This window comes from Trachypithecus francoisi, unplaced genomic scaffold, assembly GCF_009764315.1.
Source record: "Trachypithecus francoisi isolate TF-2019V2 unplaced genomic scaffold, Tfra_2.0 Lachesis_group16, whole genome shotgun sequence".
Classification (NCBI taxonomy): Eukaryota; Metazoa; Chordata; class Mammalia; order Primates; family Cercopithecidae; genus Trachypithecus; species Trachypithecus francoisi.
The window spans coordinates 24,732,551-24,753,196 of NW_022681461.1; the positions used below are offsets into that span (position 1 = coordinate 24,732,551).

General features: G+C 35.4%; 1 long non-coding RNA gene across 1 annotated transcript in view; it reads left to right on the top strand.

The window, feature by feature from the left end:
- Positions 1-1,614, top strand: part of LOC117098467 — a 41,473-nt gene extending 39,859 nt beyond the window's left edge. The window contains exon 3 of the long non-coding RNA XR_004443423.1: positions 1,496-1,614. This is a non-coding gene — a long non-coding RNA (uncharacterized LOC117098467). The remainder of the gene's footprint in view (positions 1-1,495) is intronic.
- The last annotated feature ends 19,032 nt before the right edge of the window (positions 1,615-20,646 follow it).

A 20,646-nucleotide genomic window follows, 5' to 3' on the forward strand; every position in this document is an offset into this window, starting at 1 on the left:
ATCTTAGACAAGGGAACAAAGGCCTTTACAAGGGAGCAAAGATATAAGGGAGCAAAGATAGTCTTTTCAACAAATTGTGCTGGGACAACTGGAAGTCCACATGCCAAAAAATAAGTCTAGGTATATGCCTTACAGCCTTCACACACAAAAAATAGCTCATTGTGGACCATAGATCTAAATGTAAGAAGACAAAACTATAAAACTCCTAGAAGGTAACATAGGAGAAAACCTTGATGATCTTGGATATAACACTAACTTTTTAGATACACCCTTAAAGACATGGCCCATGAAATAAATAAATAATAAGCTGAATTTTATTAAAATTAAAAACTTCTGGTCTGCCAAAGAAAATGTTTTTTAAAATGAGCTGACAGACTGAAGAAAATATTTGCAAAAGATACATCTGATGAAGGATGATTATCCAAAATATACCAAAATACTTTTAAAACTCAACAGTAAGACAACGGACAAATTTATTAAAATATGGACAGAAGACCTGAACAGACAAGTCACCAAATAAAATTTACAGATGGTAATAAACATAGGAAAAAAGGTTCAATATTTTATGTTAGTAGGAAATTGAGAATTAAAACAACAATGCGATACCACGACATACCTATTAGAATGTCCAAAATTCAGAACACTGATAATACCAAATGCTGGCAAAGGTGTGGAAGAAGAAGGGCTCTTGTTTATTGCTAGTGGGAATGCAACATGGTACCGACACTTTGGAAGATAGTTCAGCAATTTCTTATAAAACATACTTTTACCATATGATCCAGAAATCACACTCCTTGGTATTTACCCAAGTGAATTGAAAACTAGTCCACACACAAATCTGCATATGGATGTTTACAGCAGATTTACTCACAATTGCCAACACCTGGAAGCAACCATGTTGTTCTTTGGTAAGTAAATAAGTACACCTGCTACATTCAGACAATGGACTATTACTCAGTGTTGAAAAGAAATGAGTTATCAAACCATAAAAAGACATAGAGAAAGCTTAAATGCATATCATTAAGTGAAAAAGTCAGTCTGAAAATGCTACATACTGTATAACTCCAACTATAGGGAAATCTGGAAAAGGCTAAATTTTGCAGTAAAATGATTGGTGGTTGCCAGGGTTTGCAGGAGGAGAGAAGAATAGTCACAGCACAGAGGATTTTTAGGGCAGTGAAACTCTTCTGTATGACAGTACAATAATGGAGCCATGTCATTATATATTTGCCCAAACCCACAGAATGCGCAACACCAAGAGTGAACCCTAGTGTGAACTATGGACTTTGGGTGATAGTGATTTGACAGTGCAGGTTCATCAATTGTAACCAGTGCACCCTTCTGGTGTGGGAGGTCAAATAGTTGGCAGTTGTGCCTCTGTGGAGAAAGAGGGTATATGGGAATTCTCTATACTTTCCACTTAGTTTTGCTATGATGTTAAAATTTATTGTATATCCTTAATTAAGAACCTATTATTCCCCCCAAATTTTGCTAGATGCTGAAAATTCGAGGATGAGCAAGATATCGTTCGTATTTCCCTAGGTCTTGGATTCATTTGGAACAGAGTTCACATAAACAAAGAACTGTAAAAAAAAAAGCGATGAAATTGCCACAATAGAGGTATATAAAAATGTTTACCTCATTTATACGTTCTCATTTTTCAATTCTTCCTTATATAATAAAATACAATAATATATTTAAATGTTTTAATGCATTTGTATGCCTTCAGTCATCAAGTAAAATGTATTTTAATGTTATTACTGATATTGTTTTTCCAAGAAAGGTAGCTTATAAAAATGATGAGTTAAATGAATTATCAGTATTAGTATTAGTATTTTAAAATGAAGAATAACTTGTAGAATTTTATGTATATGTTATATTTAATAATATAAAGAATCTTCTATATATTATATTTAATAATATAATATGCTTAATAATAAATTACATTTAAGAATATAATTATACATACCTAATTACATTTTATATTTCTATTAGAAAAGTTTTTTAAAAAATGCTTTGTGGAATTTTCCTCTCTCTTCTCACTCTTATACCTTCCTTTCCTCAGTGTCAAAGCAAGTAAAGTCTTACATTTTTAAAAACAGAAATAATAACAATAACAAAAAAGGAAAGGAAAGAAAGTCAGAAACACAACATTAACAGAATGCATATTTAACCAAGTCTGGGAGATCAAGCCAGACAGCACTTGGTAAATACTCTTTGGAGACAGTAATGCTCAAAGGTTGTGTTTGCTGTTGTGCTTGACGTTTGTTTTGCGTGTGATCTAAGACACCAGATGACCAGTAATCTCACTTGCCCTTTCTTTCTCTACTCTCTGTGGGCTCCGCATACACCTCCTTCCCCTGCAACCTTGCCTGCCCCTGGCCATCGTCCAGCTCACTGTTCTTCCAAAGATGTCTGGGATGGTTAGGATTCAGCAGGTCACACCTTAGCCTGTCAGGACCTGGCGCCTCCTGTGCCCAGCATTAGTCCATCGCTTCATTTCACCTCCAAAGAGCCCAGCGACAAGTCTGCCTTGTTAGACACAGATCTCAGTGAGCCCAAGGCAGCCAGCAGTTTCCCGTTTGGTTTCCTGTCATATCTCTTTATGTTTTGGCAGTCTGAGATATCCACAGTCCCTATTAACCTTAGCAAGGGCCATGCCAAGGAGGATGAATTGCTGGGGTAGGTGACTTCACTCAAGGGCTATTAGATTTAGTCTGCACAAGGTCAGCATTTACAAACTGAGTATGGTTGGGTTTTAGTTTAGTTTATTTCAAATCCCCAGCCTTTTACTTAAGTTATGCAAGTTAAGGGAAACTGTCCATGGCACTTAGGTTTACAAGGTTTCATTTAACTTACCACACATTATCAGTTTTGAGCTTCACGACAATCCTGCAAGATAGATGGGTAAATATTTCCTATGTTCCATTGGATTTCATTCATTCATTCGTTTAACAAACTTCTTTGAGAATCTGCTCTGTGTCTAGCACTGTACTTGGAGTGGAGCAACATACTAACGTGTTCTTATTCTCCATGGACTACTAGTCTTACAAGAGAAACAAAGAATCAAGTAAACACTGCACAAAATGCAATTATAGATACAAGCAAAAAACAGAGAAGAGTGTACCCAGTAAGGTGGGTAAGAGGGTACATTTAAGAGATAGATGCTCAGAGGAGATTTTGCTGAGTTGGAATCTGAAGAAATAAGACCTTTCCAGGAAAACAAATATAAGACCCTAACATATTTTGCCCTATTTATTACTCCCATGAACCCTAAAACATTCTAATTCATGTGACTGCCTCATTTCAGATTCAATCTAGGTTTAATGCAGTTATAAGAATGAGGCAGTCAATTAGCAAATAACTGACACAAATAAGACAAAAACTCATTCCATATGACTTGTATTTAGTGTGTGTTTGTGAATCAAGAGTATTTTCCTCGGAGGAGCTAATTCTGTTTTAAAGAAAGCATTGGGCCGGGCGCGGTGGCTCAAGCCTGTAATCCCAGCACTTTGGGAGGCCGAGACGGGCGGATCACAAGGTCAGGAGATCGAGACCATCCTGGCTAACACGGTGAAACCCCGTCTCTACTAAAAATACAAAAACTAGCCGGGCGAGGTGGCGGGCGCCTGTAGTCCCAGCTACTGGGGAGGCTGAGGCAGGAGAATGGCGTAAACCCGGGAGGCGGAGCTTGCAGTGAGCTGAGATCTGGCCACTGCACTCCAGTCCCGGCGACAGAGCGAGACTCCGCCTCAAAAAAAAAAAAAAAAAAAAAAAAAAGAAAGCATTGAAGGTAGAGAAGAAATACATTATAAACTAAGACAATTTCAACCTAATTATCTCCCAGATAGCAAAAATGGACAAGATTTCCCACTTATATTTTAAGTGAGACTTATATGGTGAAGGTTTTGAGTTTTGTGAAGCATAGGCTTCAAATTTTGTTAAATAAAAATGGTGCTCGATTTATAGTTAAATTTCATCCTGAAGAATTTTTTTTTTTCAGGAAGCATTAAAGAACTTCTACCCAGCCAAAAGTATGTTTTAAAGTCATTTTATTGGATAATGAAAGGAAGTGAAACATGTAAAAGAATATCAATGCATTCGTCTTGTAGACTTTCCTGGAAAAACAGTTGAAAAAACTTCACAAAAGATCACTAAGAAAGATAACTCATTGGAAAACCATGGTCTGTCTCAATAGACCATGCCAGGTCTGTCACGATTTGCTATGTGGCTCTGGTAAAAAAGATTTTTTACCAGAGTGAGTCCTTCTGTCTTCTTTTGTATGATAAAGGTACTGGTCACTATTGTATTCCAATTTACAGTGTTTCAGTCACTAAATTAAATGATGTATGGGAAATAATTTGAAACACAAAATACTATGCATAATAAAGTACTAAAAAGAAGAATGTTTGCATTTATTATTATACATTAAATATGTTGTGTAATTAATGAAGAATGATGCGTTCATTAGTAGACATTTGAGGGAAAGATTTGATGTAGACATCTTAGTAAAACTTAATGTTTTCTTATGGATAGATTAAAATAACTCCTGTTACGTTACCTGCAATTCACTTTAAATACTTCATCATAGATTGTATGATACAGGCATAGCCTGGAGATATTGTGGGTTTGGTTCCAGACCACCACAATAAAGTGAGTCACGCAAATTTTTTTATTTCCTAGTGCACGTAAAAGTTATGTTTACACTTTCCGGTAGTCTATTAAGTGTGGGATAACATTATGTCTACCAAATAGCTATACATACCTTAATTAAAAACACTTTATTGCAAAAAAAAGAGAGAAACAACTCTTTTCATTAAAAAGAGTTAGGACTTTTCTCTGGATTGGGCTTTCGTTTTAGGGAACATTTTGGTCAGTTTGATCTTCTTTCCAAAACACTAAAACTTTCTCCTTATCAGCAATAAGGCTGTTTGCTTTCTTATCATTCGCGTGTTCACTGGAGCAGCACTTTCAATTTCCTTCAAGGACATTTTCTTTGTATTCACAGCGTGGCTAACTGTTTGGCCCAAGAGGCCTAGCCATTGGCCTATCCTGACTTCTGACACGCCCTCCTCACTAAGCTTAATCATTCTAACTTCTCGTTTAAAGTGAGAGATGTGCAACATTTGGTTTCACTTGAACACTTAAAGCCCATTGTAGGTTTATACGTTGACCTAATTTCAATATTGTCATGTCTCAGAGAATAGGGAAGCTTGAGGAGAAGGAGAAAGGCGGGGGAATGGCTGTTCGGTGGAGCAGAACACACACAACATTTATCAATTAAGTTCACCCTGTTACATTTGCATGGCTCATAGCACTCCAAAACAATTACAGTAGAAACACCAAAGATCACTGATCACAGATCTTCATAACAGTTATGAAATAATAAAAAAGTTTGAAATATTGCAAGAATTACTAAAATGTGACGTGGAGACATGAAGTGGGCACATGCTGTTGGAAAAGTGGTGCCCATAGACCTACTTGAAGCAGAGTTGTCACAAACCTTCAGTTTGTACAAAATGCAGTATCTGTGAGATACAATGAAGTGAAGTGCAGGAAAACAAAGTATGCCATAGATGAGTGAATAAGTTAACTGTACTCTACTTGCTAGAGTGAATTGTTAACATTTGAAGTATTATAATTAGAGATCTACCCTCCAGGAATGGTTAATGCATTTGAAAGATCATGGCAGGGTGCTGTGGCTCACGGCTGTAATCCCAGCACTTTGGGAGGCTGAGACGGGTGGATCACGAGGTCAGGAGTTCGAGACCAGCCTGGTCAACATAGTGAAATCCTGTTTCTACCAAAAACAAAAACCAAAAAACAAAAATTAGCCAGGTCTGGTGGCACACCCCTGTAGTCCCAGCTACTCAGGAGGCTGAGGCAGGAGAATCACTTGAACCTGGGAGGCAGAGGTTGCAGTGAGCCGAGACGGCACCATTGTACTCCAGCATGCATGAAGAGCAAGACTGTCTCAAAAATAAAAACAAAAACAAAAAAAAAGAAAGATCACAATCATTATTTTATAATGGAGGTTATTCCAAGTGCAATGACTTCACATCACAATGACTCTAATATCACTACCTCCATCTGCATTTGAACAGAAGAGCTCTTTGAAACACATTTTTCCATTTTGAGAACCTGAGGAGCCAGGGTCCTAACATCTTTAAAAGCTGTGTCCTAGTCTTAGAACTCCTGTTCTCGTCCGTGGGCCATTGGCGTAATAAAGGATTCACCTAATTACGGCTAGATGACTAGCACATTTTTCCTCAAGACTATTGTCACTGGGCTTCCAGAGAATATTTTGTGCAAAGTACTGGTCAGTGCTTGAAGGGCAGAGAGATGGAATTTCACTTACTTTAAAGAACCGATTGTTTGAATGTTTTTGTACCTACTTGACAATAAATCTGTCATATGCTAAATTTTGTCAGAAACCGGCTTTCATATAACATCCCACCTGGTATGTTAGAAACAGTGGAAATAGAGCTTATAGCTACTTCTAATGTGGAGAAAGAAGGAGAAAAGCGAGGGTACTAAAAAATTAACTGAAAGAGCCTAAACACGGTGAATGGAAAAACTGCCTAAATGCACTTTACCAAAATTCTCTTTTTAGTATTATTTGGAATATCAATCCAAATTTTTCTTACAAATGTGCCAAGCATCTACTATAAACTGCAGGTGTTGAAGGAATGATTACTTAGTGTCCCACATATGAGTTCCTGTTCTAAAGACTTCAAATATTTCTTGAAAGCACTGAGGGATTAATGATATTCCACTTTTATAAATCCTGAGTCATGTACTTACTTTACCTCCTTTTTTACTTTGGCTTCCAGAGAAGTCTGTGTTAAGTTTGATGTCCAATTATATATATGCCCTCTAATATCATCCAAACAGCTTTTATTTTCGTTTTCTTCCCTTATGTGGCCTTTGTTTTTAATTCTGATAATATTGCTCTATATTTTATATAATGCTTAATTTGTATTTAAGTTTTGTTGCCTTATATCCTTTGTAGAACCACAATGATTCAAAATACAAACATGTACTTACAAGTAAACTTATATATAAAATGGATTTCAAACCAGACTGCTGTAGAATTCTGTAACACTAAATAAGATTATCTCTTCTCTATCAGTTTATTTTCATAGTAAATAATTGAAAATTCAGAGAAATGAGTGAACATTAGAAGCAACAGTATAAAAGCTGAGCGCTCATTGTAAAAGAAATACATTTTAATGAGTTGTAAATCATGGGAAAATAGAAAGTGTGAACATTTCAAATAAGAAACTTCCTTAATACACATGTATAATTAAGGGTTTCCTCAAACAATAAAATTAAAAGTTCTCATGATACTTTTACATAATGTCTTTCAAAATATATTGTAATACTTTAGTTTTTTCTAAATTTTCTATACTTGGAAAAATTTGCTGAGCACAGATTTTTAAATCAATAAGTTATTTTTCTATTCCTGCCACCTCCACTCCTCCCATCTCCAAGCTAATGATAAATAGAGAATTAAATGTAAGAAAAGGCTTTAATATCATTATGAAACTTGGTCTGCTCTTCTGTGGGTGCTGAAATTCTTCCTTCTAGAAAGTCAGAAACATTTATTCAAATGGGCTACAGCCATTGATTGGTTAGTCTTGCTTTCAACATTTATGAAGCAGTGGCCCAATTTGTCCTTTTAACATTTATTTCCTTTGTACCCAACATCTTGGAGGTTTCAAATTAGGATTAATTTCTTAATCTTCATGTTGTAGTACTTATCATCTCTCTCATTAGTCTAATTTGAGTTAATTAGAGTCTGTGGTTAGTTCTCCATCTGTGTTATAGTAGAACAATTGAAAAGAGAAGCACAGACACAATTATGCCATTGTATTGTCTGGAGGAGACAGAAAGCCAGTGGGGCTTCCCTTATTAGGTTAACATCTACCTGACTTCAAAATGATTCAATGATATAAATAGCAATGGGAGCCATTGAGAATTCCAAATCCCACCCCTTTTTCCTTTACCCGCCCTTACAATCCAATTAATTCAAAGGTGATGGAGGAAGAGAAATGTTCTACATGTCAAAATGACAATGTCCATTAAATGATTTACCAAATGAGTAGTGTGTGTGATAGTTGTGTGTGAATTCACATTTTTACATTTAAAATAAATTTCCATTTTGTCATGTTTTAATAAAATTCCTCTTTAAATCCATGTGGATGAAGTATATGCCTGAATAATCTTTTGATGACCACAAGGGTTTGATAAACATAAGAATGAAATAAACATAAAATATTAGTGTTTCCATTATATTGAAAACCTGGCAGCTGTGCTATGGTTTGATACACCAAAAGGAAACTTCGCTTAGGAGTATAGATTTGGGGAGCCAACTTTTGTTATAAACGTAAGACATTCTTCAAAATCTACGTGAGGTAGGCCAGTTCTGAATTTCAGCGCACAAATATATCTATAAAAACACCAAAAGAGGCATAATATTTGATATAATTAAATATACTTGCCATTTACTGCATTCAAGTAACTATAAGCTTCCAATTTAGTGGTTTAAAATTAGTAACTATTAAGAGTATAATCAATGAGTCATCACTGTTTAGAAAATACAGATCTCTTTTTAAATATATAGGTACCAACAATACTATTGTATAGGGAGAAAGATCTTAAAACTCATTCCTTAAGAAAATTCTAATTGAAAATCACTAGGAGCCATTAGAACATGAATAAATGTAAAACAAATAAAAAACAGGTTTTAAGGTACCAAGATCAGGTGGTAGGAAATAAAATAAATGTCAGCTACTTAAGAAATCTACATTGAATAAGAAACTACTAATACTCTTCCAAAAGGGATATTAAGGAATTATCCTAAAGATATTCTCTTCAGAGTCCTCTAGATTCATAAAAGCACCAGCTAAGTTGTTTCCCTTATCTTTAAATAAAATATATAGCATGAAAACATTGTTTATTTTTAACAATGTTAAAAATAAATAGGTTTTAATTGACTAGAATGCAAAGTTGTTTCTTAAAGTTAGCTGTTATTTGCAGGAACATTTTCAAGGGAGAACTTTTATTCATGGATTCAGGTAGATAAGTTATATAGAAGTAATAATTACAAAAATAGGTTAAATTTGGGGAGATACTATGTATACTCTTTGGGTCTTTTAATTAGAACACATAAATTAAATAATAAAATATGATTACATGTTTTTATTGGAAACCAAAATTCAGTGAGACATATGGTTGGGTCTGTTCTTAGCCTATAAAAGTTATATTCAATTTTAGTTGCAATGTTTATGCCTATGAGGCTGCTTCACAAGCTATAGGAGCTATAATTTTATTGCGAAGGGCAAATGTGATTATTCTGAATTCTATACCAATCCAAAGAGACATTTCAATTCCAGTTTCTTGGCTGTAAAATGAGGACAATATCTGCTTAACATCTCCTTGTATTACTACAAGAACATTGATAAAATGTACGTGATAGTTGGGGGAATAATAAAACCTTTGGCAAATGTAAGGTGGTCCCAGAATTTTCACTGCCTATTACTTACAGTAATACACTCCACCTGGATGATTTGGGCAGAAAACAATCATCTGAGAATGTTTTTTATAATATTGCATGTTGCAATATTGCGTGTTGATGAAAACACGCAGAGTTAGCTAGCCTGTATCCTGTCTTTGTGCCAATTAGGAAAGAAGCTCCTTAAGCCAGACAGATGCAGGTTTTTGCCAGGGGCAAGATTTCATGAGCATAGTACAAACTGGGTCTTTTAGTCGGCAGTCCTGTGTCATAAATAACCTTTCCAACTGTACCCTGTGACCCTGCAAAGATGCTTGGATATTATAAACTCAGGTTTTTACTAAAAATAAAAACTAACCTAATATGGGGCTCTGAACACTTTACTAGCAATTGAAATGGTCCCACAAGTTAAGGAGAAATTTTTGCCCTGTGTGATTAGATTAGCTGTGGCTATTATGAAAACCTGATCTTTAGTCAGTTTTAATAGATATGCTCAAAAATACATATAATGATAATTGGCCACAGATTTTATAAACTGCGAAGATTGGTGAGTTTTAATTTCTGTCTACATTGTAGATCAATGTTGTCCAGTTTAAACTATAATAAGCCATGTATGTAATTTAAATTTTTCTAGAAGTCATTTTTTTAAAAATTAAAATAGGTGAATTTTTTAAAATTTCAATAATGTATTTTATTTAATCCCACATATCCAAAATATTATTAATCCAACTCATAAACAATATTAAAAACCAATACCTGTTTCCCTTTCTTTCTTTGTTTTTCATAATTATGTGTCTTATACTTAAAGCAAATCTCAATACAAAAGCTAAATTTTCATCAGATGTGCTTTATCTGCATTTACATTTTATAAAATTTGTAATCGAGAAAGTTATTCCAAGTTTATTTAACGTTTTTCTTTTCTTGGGAAAGGGTCTCAGTCTGTCACCCAGGATGGAGTGCAGTGGCTCGATCATGGTTCACCGCAGCCTTGCTCTCCCAGGTCAAGTGATTCTCCCACCTCGGCCTCCTGAGTAGCTGGGACTACAGGCATGCACCACCACACCGGCTAATTTTTGTATTTTTTGTAGAGATGGGGTTTCTCCCTGTTGCTCAGGCTGTTCTCAAACTTCTGGGCTCAAGGGATTTGCCCACCTCAGCCTCCAAAAGTGTTAGGACTACAGGTATGAGCCACTGGGCCCAGCCTTAACATTTTTTTAAAGTAAAATTTAAAAATCAGTTCTTGAGTCATACTTTCCATGTTTCATGTACTCAGCACTTACATGTGGCCTGTGGCTACTATGTAGGATGGTGCAGTTAGTTTATATAGCTACTATAAAATTTTTCAAATATTTATTTCGTAATCATCAGATACGCTTTTAGATTTTCTAAAGACATGGTATCTGACTACATGGCAAACATTTTTAAAATGATATTCATATAAAGAAGTTATTAATCAAATTTCAGCTACTTGAGAGGCTGACACAGGAGGATTGTTTGAGGCCAGGAGTTCTAGACCAGCCTAAGCAACATAGCAAGACTCTCTTTATGTTTTAAAAAAATAAGTTATTAATCAAATACAAAAAAGTAATAATTTCAATAAAATATATGAGGTTTATAGAAAAGATTTTGTAGAGTAATAGAAGTCAACCTTATTAAAATATTAGTTTCCCTGTATTTGCTTATTAACTTTGCGACTGTCATCTTTTTGTCAAAAAGTGACTTTTATATTTATAATAGTTGCATTCACAATTTTCTGCTTAAAATATGAATAACTCAGATGCTGCCTCAGTAACAAAAAAGTATTTTCAAATCTTCTAACATGATCAAACTTTGCCTGCCTGTTTTTACTTTCAAGAAAAAAAGTGAAAAACTCAGCTTATTTCTTTGATAATGAAAGTGGTTTTTTGATGTAGAGGAAAGAGACAGGAAAAATTTGATGCTTTATATATGTTTTTAAAGCTGCAACTTGAAAAATAAAATTATGAACACAATTTAGAATATTCATTCTTCACCACTAACTCTGCTAGCCCCTGGCACAATAGAAGAATTGCAAAAATATACCAAACTTTTTTTTAAAACTCAATGTTTATTCCAAGTTATATTATACAATTTTTCTACTTTTATATTCCTTCTATATATTCTGAAGACTGTTCAACTTTTAGAGACAAGATGTATTACTTTTATGGAAGAAAGTCTTGCAAATTTATTATATTATTTATACTATTATTGTCACTATTATGTGAGAAGCAAAATCAAATATAATAATCTTTCCTCTCCAAGTAAATGGATACATATTATTCAAATTCTTGATGTGCTTTTACTTAATTGAACTTAAATTTTTGAACATAAAGTTTGCATTAAATTAATATGTAAAAATATCTGTCAAATCTGTGTACCTACTTCAGAAATTAAATATTTTCATTAATCATAATTTTATTTGTTCAAATTATTTATACCTTTAAAAAATATATATCTTAAACTAACTTCCTTTTCTTTGACACATTGATAAGGTGAAAAAGACCAAATTTTTATAACAGAAAATCATATAAAATTGTTTTCCTTACAAATTATGTTGTTTTAAAAGTATGTACTGAAAAGATCATACTATAAGCTTTTCTTGTCTAGTGCTTTATATAAATTTACCTACTAAGGTAGGTAAAGGCCAGTCAGTAAAAAAGTATCTAAAGTACCGAGGGCCAATTAATTATTTAAAAATTGCAAGTCTTTCTCTTACTGAATCTTTTGAGTTTGCAAAATCTGTACAGACAACTACACAGACAACTTCATGTCTGGACTTGAGTTGGTATGAACTTGAATGACTTTTATGGGTAAATGACACAAACCGGTTCTAGGTTATCAAAGTGTTCTCTTTCTCATTGAAAATTACACAGAGTGCTCATGCAATTTCCTTCAGAGGAAGCAGATGTCTTGTTATGTTTCTGTTCATGACATACACAGAATAGGGCGGCATTGTAATACTTATTTCAGTAATGTAATTCATGGCACTATAAATATGCTGAATTGTCTGGTAATTCCATGAAGAGGCAGTGAATTGCAGTGACAAAGGAGAATTCTATGCAGAAAGTGATGTGCAAATAAGAAAAGCATGCAGCCTCATCTCTTGAAGAGACAATAGCTTTTGTAAGACAAATCCAAGCCAGGCGCTATGACTCATGCCTGTAATCCCAGCACTTTGAGAGGCCAAGGCAAGTGGATCACTTGAGGTCAGGAGTTCGAGACCAGGCTGGCCAACATGGCGAAAACCTCATCTCTCCTAAAGATACAAAAATTAGCTGGGCTTGGTGGTGTACGCTTGGAATTCCAGCTACTCAGGAGGCTGAGGCAGGAGAGTTAATTGAATCCAGTAGGCAGAGTTTGCAGTGAGATGAGATGGCACCACTGCACTCCAGCCTGGGTGACAGAGTGAGACTCTGTTAAAAAAAAAAAAAATCCCTTTGTGAATAATTTTTATACTAGCATTTTATTGTGTTTAATGCTGCTTGTAATAAGTAATACACCAGTTAAAGCGTGGAAAAAAACATTCTTTCACATACATTTACTTAATTATAATAGTAACGGAGGGATTTACACTCCAGAATTTAAAAAGGGAGCTCCATCTTCATATCACTTACAAGCTTATGAACTAACTAAATCTTTTCTTATTTTGGTGCTCCTACTAGAAAATACATTTTTCATAAATTTATAATGCCATATTTAGCCACATAAAGGTGAATATGTATTTATATGTATCATGAAGAACATGTCTACTTTTGTTTAAATTTAAACATAGTCTAGTTAAAACACAGTAATTCTTCACATTCTGTTTAAAAAAATACATCCAACCTTGTTGTTCTTCTTTAAATACAAAGCTGATGAGAGTTGTCACTTCGTGTGTAAGGAAAGACCTTTGATTCCCCCCAGGAGGATAACTGTTGGTTGGCTTTGCCCCTTTACACTCATGTATAATTTTGGATTTTTAAGCTCCAGGATATAAGTATGGGCAAGGACGGAGCTAGCGAATGTGCTTAGAATGTTCTGACACATTCTTCACTCTTCTCTAGTCTACTCTGGGTTTTTGAACGTGGTTGCAATTCATTTCCCATCTTCTTTTTGCTAAAATAAACTGAGAATATTGGGAGTTAGATCCAAAGTTTCTTCCTCCCTCCTTTCGTGACTCCATTCCCATGAAAGCACGCTACTCCCACGTTGTCATCTAAAGATCATTCTACAATGCTACATCTGTCACCCCTCTGCTGCCCTCTTGTAAAGAAGAGCAAGTTGTGAGATGTGTTTATTGCCCTGGTTTTCAAAATATGTCCCATAGCAGAAGCATTAGCAATTATCTGGGAATTTGTTAGGAAATCCAGATTCTTGGACACCACTCCAATCTACTAAATTAGAAACTCTGGGGATAGGAGAGCTCAGTTCTTATTTTAACCAGTTGCCCAGGTGATTACGAGTTTGAGAACCGTTGACTAGCGAAAGGCAAAACAGAATTGCCCCAGGTCAGTAGAATCAGCCTAGAATGCAAGTGCCTAGACTCAGCTTAGATCTAATCGCCCAAGACCCTACATCTGTGTGATCATCAAGCTCCTCTTACACCTGTATTTAAAGATTATTTGGGTAATACTTGAAACAGAACTTATTTTATTAACTTGAAGAAATTAGTGACAGCATAGTCATATTTTAATAATGCAAAAAATAAATGAGAATATGAGTAATGAATATTTTATTAAATATTTCTTGTCTTTAAAGATGATACAGAAATTATTGGCCCTCTACAAATGGGCATATCTGAATGCCAAAGAGTGATCAACAAAATCTTTGTGAAATTAGCTTTAGCGCTTCTGTTTGAGAAGTAAAATATCTCTTATAGGACATTGGTGAACTAAACCACACTGATGTACTCAAATACCATTCTTACTTCCCTTCATCTTGTTATAAAAAAATTTATCTGAAGTACATCTGTGAAATGGTACTCAGTTCTTTTGGCACTTTCAGATAGTTGAATGCGTTAGTGCTCTGTTTTCATTAGCCTGTAAATCTGTGCAAAAGTAAATGAACTGTGAGCACCATCATAATTGTTTTATAGTTTGCAGACAAGATTTACTGTATATCCCTTTACTCAGATCATGACTTCTTTCTCAGTTTACTTCTGGTAATTTCTATGTCTTTTCATTTGTTACATTTTTTTAAAAAGTTAACATGGTGGTCTGTCTTATCTTTAAAAATATTTAGAGATCTAATAAGCACCATCATTTCAGAAAAAAAAAAAAATTGACCATCTTTCCTCTCAAAGCCAGTATTTCACAAGTGATCACAATGATAATTTGGTGTGAGTACAAAGTTTTCAAAAGGGGCTGACACTGGAACCATTTTATTGAAATAGGTAAGTTTTAAATACCCTAGATGAGAATGCATGTCTAAAAGCACAAGTTGTTGAAGGGTGACAAGTTATCAAGGGTGATGATGCTTAGCAGGCTTGATTTCTCTATACCTCATGTATCCTTTCCCCCAGCTCCCACTGTCTCTAGGGAGACTTTGTGTTAAGTACAATGAAATTATCATCACCTGGGGGCTTGCACTGCCACACATAATCCAGGTAAAACATTTGCGTGATGCAGCCAAGTATATGGCTTAGTGTACTCATGATGGGATTCCTTTTGCTCTGTAAAATGATAGGCACAGGCAGAAGGATTATGTAAATTATAAAGGGAATGAAATGCAATGCAGAGGGTGTAACTCTATGCTGGGCTGCCAAACAAGAGACGGCATGTACCTGGCACCATGCTGAAGGGAGATGTCTAAAAATGGAAGCACAGTTACTTTTTATAGGCATACTCCTCCCAGGGACTTACTCTAGGTAGTTATATTAAACAATCTCCTCACAATTCCAATGTTACTGCCAGAGAGTCTCTAAATAATTCCATATTTTGCTGCCCACAGCTCTCTTGGAACAAATCTTAGGCTTTGGAATCATGGTGATTAACAATTTAATGTACTTCGTCTTCAGAACAATTTTTGTAAAAATCTGTTATGTACATGGTACACAAAGAAAATGTTTTCCTGCATCTCCCCCTAGGACCATGATATGTGTTACTCTTATATTTAATAATTATGTATTGAACAGACTTACTTTAAGTCACATGCTATATTAGTTTCTGGGGATACAGTGCTAGCAAGACACAGTCCTGTAATAGCTGAGTGCATATGACAGACTCATAGACACCATAGTGCGGTAAGTTCCATGATCAGAAGTCATTAGATGCTTTGAATCAAGCATCTATTAGACTACATGAAGGAAAGATACTGACCCCACTCCTAAGGAGCCAGGGAAGGTTTCCTAGAATAACATCATATCAAGGTTGAGACCTGAAATAGTAATTAACCAAATGAAGAGAGAGAGAGAGGAGAGATGGGCAAGAAGAAAAAAAGAGAGAGAGGAAAAGATAGAGATAGAGAAAATATGATATTCTAATTCCCGTAAACCAAAGAGAGAGTTCTATTCAGGGTGATAAAGTAACATGATGAAGCTCAATTTATGGGCAAGGAAGTACAGAGGTGAAGCTGTTAGAGGTGGTAAGCTAGGCCTAGAATATGAAGGAAGTTTAACACAGCACACTAAGGAGTTTGAATTTTATCAGCCAGAGTACGACAGGGAGACACTGAACAGGCTTGTGCATTAGCAGTGGCGTGATGACTAAATTTGTGTTTTACAAGGAATGGACTGCCTCTGTGAAGAAAAAATTAGAAGGGCCAAGATTGGCAGAATATTTAGTGATCTATTCAACATTTTCTTTCCCTTATATATAAAGCACAATGCCAGGAATGTTTCAGATGCTCAATAAATATCAGATGATGTATTATTTAAAATAATTTCCTCTTGTACTATACAGTCTAGTATAAGTATAGAAAAATAGCGAATCCTTCTAGTAAATTTCTGTTACACGTCGTTAGCTTTCTCCTACGGCTACGGAGCTTTCTTTAGGGAACTCAAATCATTAATGATGACATCCTATCACCAAGCATTCAGGCGGGGGTGGGGTGGTTTTAAGAGTAACTTTTCTCTTATCTATGAACTTTACCATCAAACTAATTTAACCCCAGTTGTAATAGAATGACTTAGCACTTTGCATATGGGCCTTTTGAAATGATACATAGGCAAAAGTTTTCACCATTAAGCAATTCTTTCTTGTTATTATGTAACTACATTTGTGTAGTCAGTTCTCCTCTTTACCTCTCTCAAAATGCAGCGTCATCAGTGTGATGCCTAACTGCAAAAATATTTATCTATAGATTTACTGCCCACATATCCAACATGTAAAAATCAAGAGGCTATCTGAATCTTGACCTTGAAACAGATTGCTGCAGTGAAAGCTGAAAGCTGATCAACCACAATTGCTTTTAACAGTGCAAGTTGATGATTAACAACTTTATCTACAACCTGATGTGGGGATAAGGATTTTTTTTTCTATTTATATCGTATTTAATAGAGAAAACTTAAGTCAGCTGTTCCTTAAATATTTGCATGCAAAATAGTTTAATTTTAAGGTGGGAAAACTTCACGTTAATGTTAAATTTGTTCTCTCTAGATACATAATTTGAATTTCCATGGCAAATAAGTACCTTAATGAGCAGCCTGAGAGAATAAAGTGGACGTGGAATCATGTAGCCCAGAGCTTGAAAGACAGGCCCGTCTGCTCTAAAGCATTGTGTTCCAGTTAGGAACAGAGGTCTTGAGAGCCTGACACCTCTCCTTGTCCAGGCCTACATTGTTGACTTTCAGATGGCTGGAACTGAGACACTGACTCTTGACTGGAATCAGGATTCTCTCCACTTAATCCAGTGTTTTAATTTTTTTGTGAGAATTTTCCAAATTGGAGCTGTCAATAGACTGTGAAAAATTATTTAAAATGATGACTTTTTTATTTCTGCACCTATTTTTATACTTATCTCAATGATTCGTCTCTGTGGGGGATATTTTAGTCAGTTATTCTGCTTTTGGCTTCCCATTGCAGTATTTAGCTTAAATTTCATAAATGCAGGCAAACTTTACATATAATGTTGTGTTCCTTAGTAGGTACATAAAATCAAATTAACTCTTTTGGAACAATTTTGAGGATAATTCTTAATAACTGACTAACATTCCCAGGCACATTATCTGATTTCTGGTAACTCCTGTGATGTAGTCACTAAAAGTTGTCTGTTAAGTCATTTTGTAACCCCAGAAGACATCTAGATTAGATTTACTGTTTTCTTTCAAAGCATTTTTTTTTTTAACAGACTGGCTTGATTTACAATAGGCTTAAGAAAAACAGTTTATGCTTCACAGTCTCCTAAAACATAGAGCAAACTGTAGATTTTTCAAACATCACAAAGTTGCCTAGGAAGACGATTTACAAAGGTAGGCCCTCTACACCATCATTATGAAGTGGGTGGGGGTAAAGAATTGAAAAGAGTTTGAGATTCTGAACTTGGGACTACTCCTAAGAAACTTTAATCCTGATAAGAATTCTCTGCATTGAGTGCTCTCACTGTAAGATTTGTGGACCCAACGGATCATTGCCCAACTTTGGCTATGATGGCCAGATTTGAAAAGAAACCTGGGCAGAATGTCCTGCTGATAACAGAAGCCTAGATTCCTCCTTAGAAGTGTGTTCCTTTGAATGAGTCATGCTGCTTAACTTTCAAAAATCTGCTTAGGTACCCTATCCCCATGACAGTTATTTCTCAGAGATAGTACATTCAGGAACTTTCATCATTTCCAGCAAATATTGAGGTAATGTACAATGTGATATGATATTTATGTCATATTTAATACAGTTTATACTTGTAATATATTACATATGGTTACATAAGCATCATTTGTTTTTAAGTTCGTGAATAATACTGACTCTTTCTACATGCAGCACACACTAACATATTCCACTGCATTTTATTTCTGTAAATGCTGGTCTCAACTTACTGAATTGACATTACATTTTAGTTTTGACAATTAATTTGACTGATTTTCTGATTTGTCAGTTGAAAAATACTGTTTAAGCCATATTAAAGATATATATATATATGCCATTTAAAAAATAGTTGTAATCCTTGTCAAGAATTTTATGCTTTAGCCTACAAGTAAGAGTAAATTTTTGAAGATTTTTTTTCTTTCTTTTTATTTTTTTTAATTATACTTTAAGTTCTAGGGTACATGTGCACAATGAGCAGGTTTGTTACCTATGTATACATGTGCCATGTTGGTGTGCTGCACCCATTAACTCGCCATTGACATTAGGTATATCTCCTAATGCTATCCCTCCCCTCTCCCCGTTCCCCATAATAGGACCCGGTGTGTGATGTTCCCCTTCCTGTGTTCAAGTGATCTCATTGTTCAGTTCCCACCTATGAGTGAGAATATGCGGTATTTGGTTTTCTGAGCAAAGGAATGGAGTGATCCTTTTGGTATTTTGAAAGACTATTCTGCCTGCACCGTAGGGCATGGGTTGGTGGAGATGGAGACATTCTGGGTGTCATCTGTCTGTTCAACAGCCTGGAGCCTCCTTGAGCAGCAGAATAGGATCCGCCTCTCCTCACTATGGCTTTGCCTGCATGTCCAGGAGGCAACTGAAGGGGGAGGGTTTTAAGATAGTGATCTCCACTTCTCCAGAGGCCAGACCTAGGAAACAAGAAAGCAAAGCAAGGGGATTATAAAATTAGTCCAGTCTTTCGGGGCAGTGGTTTAGAAACTTAAAGAACCTACTTGCACACTAGCCATGGGTACTCTGTTATCCAAATTACACACATATTTTAGTCACTGGAATATTCATTAATTCAAGATATAAAACAGTTGTTATGTGTCAAGATTTGTCCTAAGTGTCAGGGATTTAGAGAAATAAGGCTAATTCCTGGTCCTGAAGGAGATCCACATGTCTTTCACTAAAAGAAAGTCCATCATGTATTTTCTGCATTTATTTTCTTTTTGTTCTTTGTATATAAAAGTCTCTGAAAATCTAGCCTGGCTTAGTTGTCCTGAGAGGAAAAAAAACAACGTAAAATGTAGAAAGAGCTTTCTCCCCTACCACCAGCACCATGGGAAAGTGGAAACTCGAGAGAACAAGTTTGGAGTCACTTTGTTCAAAATGGACGTCTCCGTGGGGACTCTGCTTCCAGTGAGAAATCTTTTGAAGTTCTGGATTTTGTTTGAGAGAGTCAGCATTTCCTTAATCCTTCAGCATAGTCTTTTCATATGTCTTTTCAAAACACGTGAGGTTAACTATTAAGAAAATCGGTTGTTTATCATGAAAAGCCCAAAGGTGAACGAAAGACGCTCTCCATTGTTCATAAACACATCTCCCATCATGTAGTTAAGCTATCAGCGAGTAATGCTGGCAACAGCTGAAAAGGGTTTACAAAATACTAAGGGATGTGAGATAAAGATCTGAGCAGTAACATAGAACAGAGGTAGGGTTATTGAAAGCACACTTTCCCCGAAGCCCAGCATACACAATAACTCCCTCTGTGGGTAGCAGGCTTCGGTAGAAGATCAAAGAACTAACACTTGAGACTGTATCAAGAAATCTACTCGTTAAAGAGCCAAAAATGTAGATCAGAATCTTCTTTCAGATTAACTCAGGATACGAAGCAGAAGAAAATGGACAAAATATCTTTCCAGTGAAGTGAAAAAGAAAAAAAAAAAGAAAAAGAAAACAATAATCTACAGTTCACAGTGGACCACTGGAATGGGGGACCCTAAAATGTTGTGTCTATTTGGATACCTGCAGACAATTTCATCACTGCCCCCGCCACCAGAGAATGGCCAACTATTTGTCTTACATTTCTGAAAATTATGAAACCGCTATAGAAAATGTAAAGCCCTAAATGAGAAACAAGGCATTTTGGAAAACTGCTCAATAATTATGGTAAATTATCACTGCAGGGGGACTGGATGCATTGGCAAATCATTAATAGGCTCCCACTTGGCCTAAATAATTGGTATTCGGGATTTTATAGCTAGTTTGTAATACCTAATGAATATTTCCTTATTACTCCTTTAACCTGCAAAATGAAACAGTGAAACTAGATGATCTCTTAGTCAGTTCCTAGTCTTAAGACCTTATACCCTAATACCTTGGGTAAAGATAAAC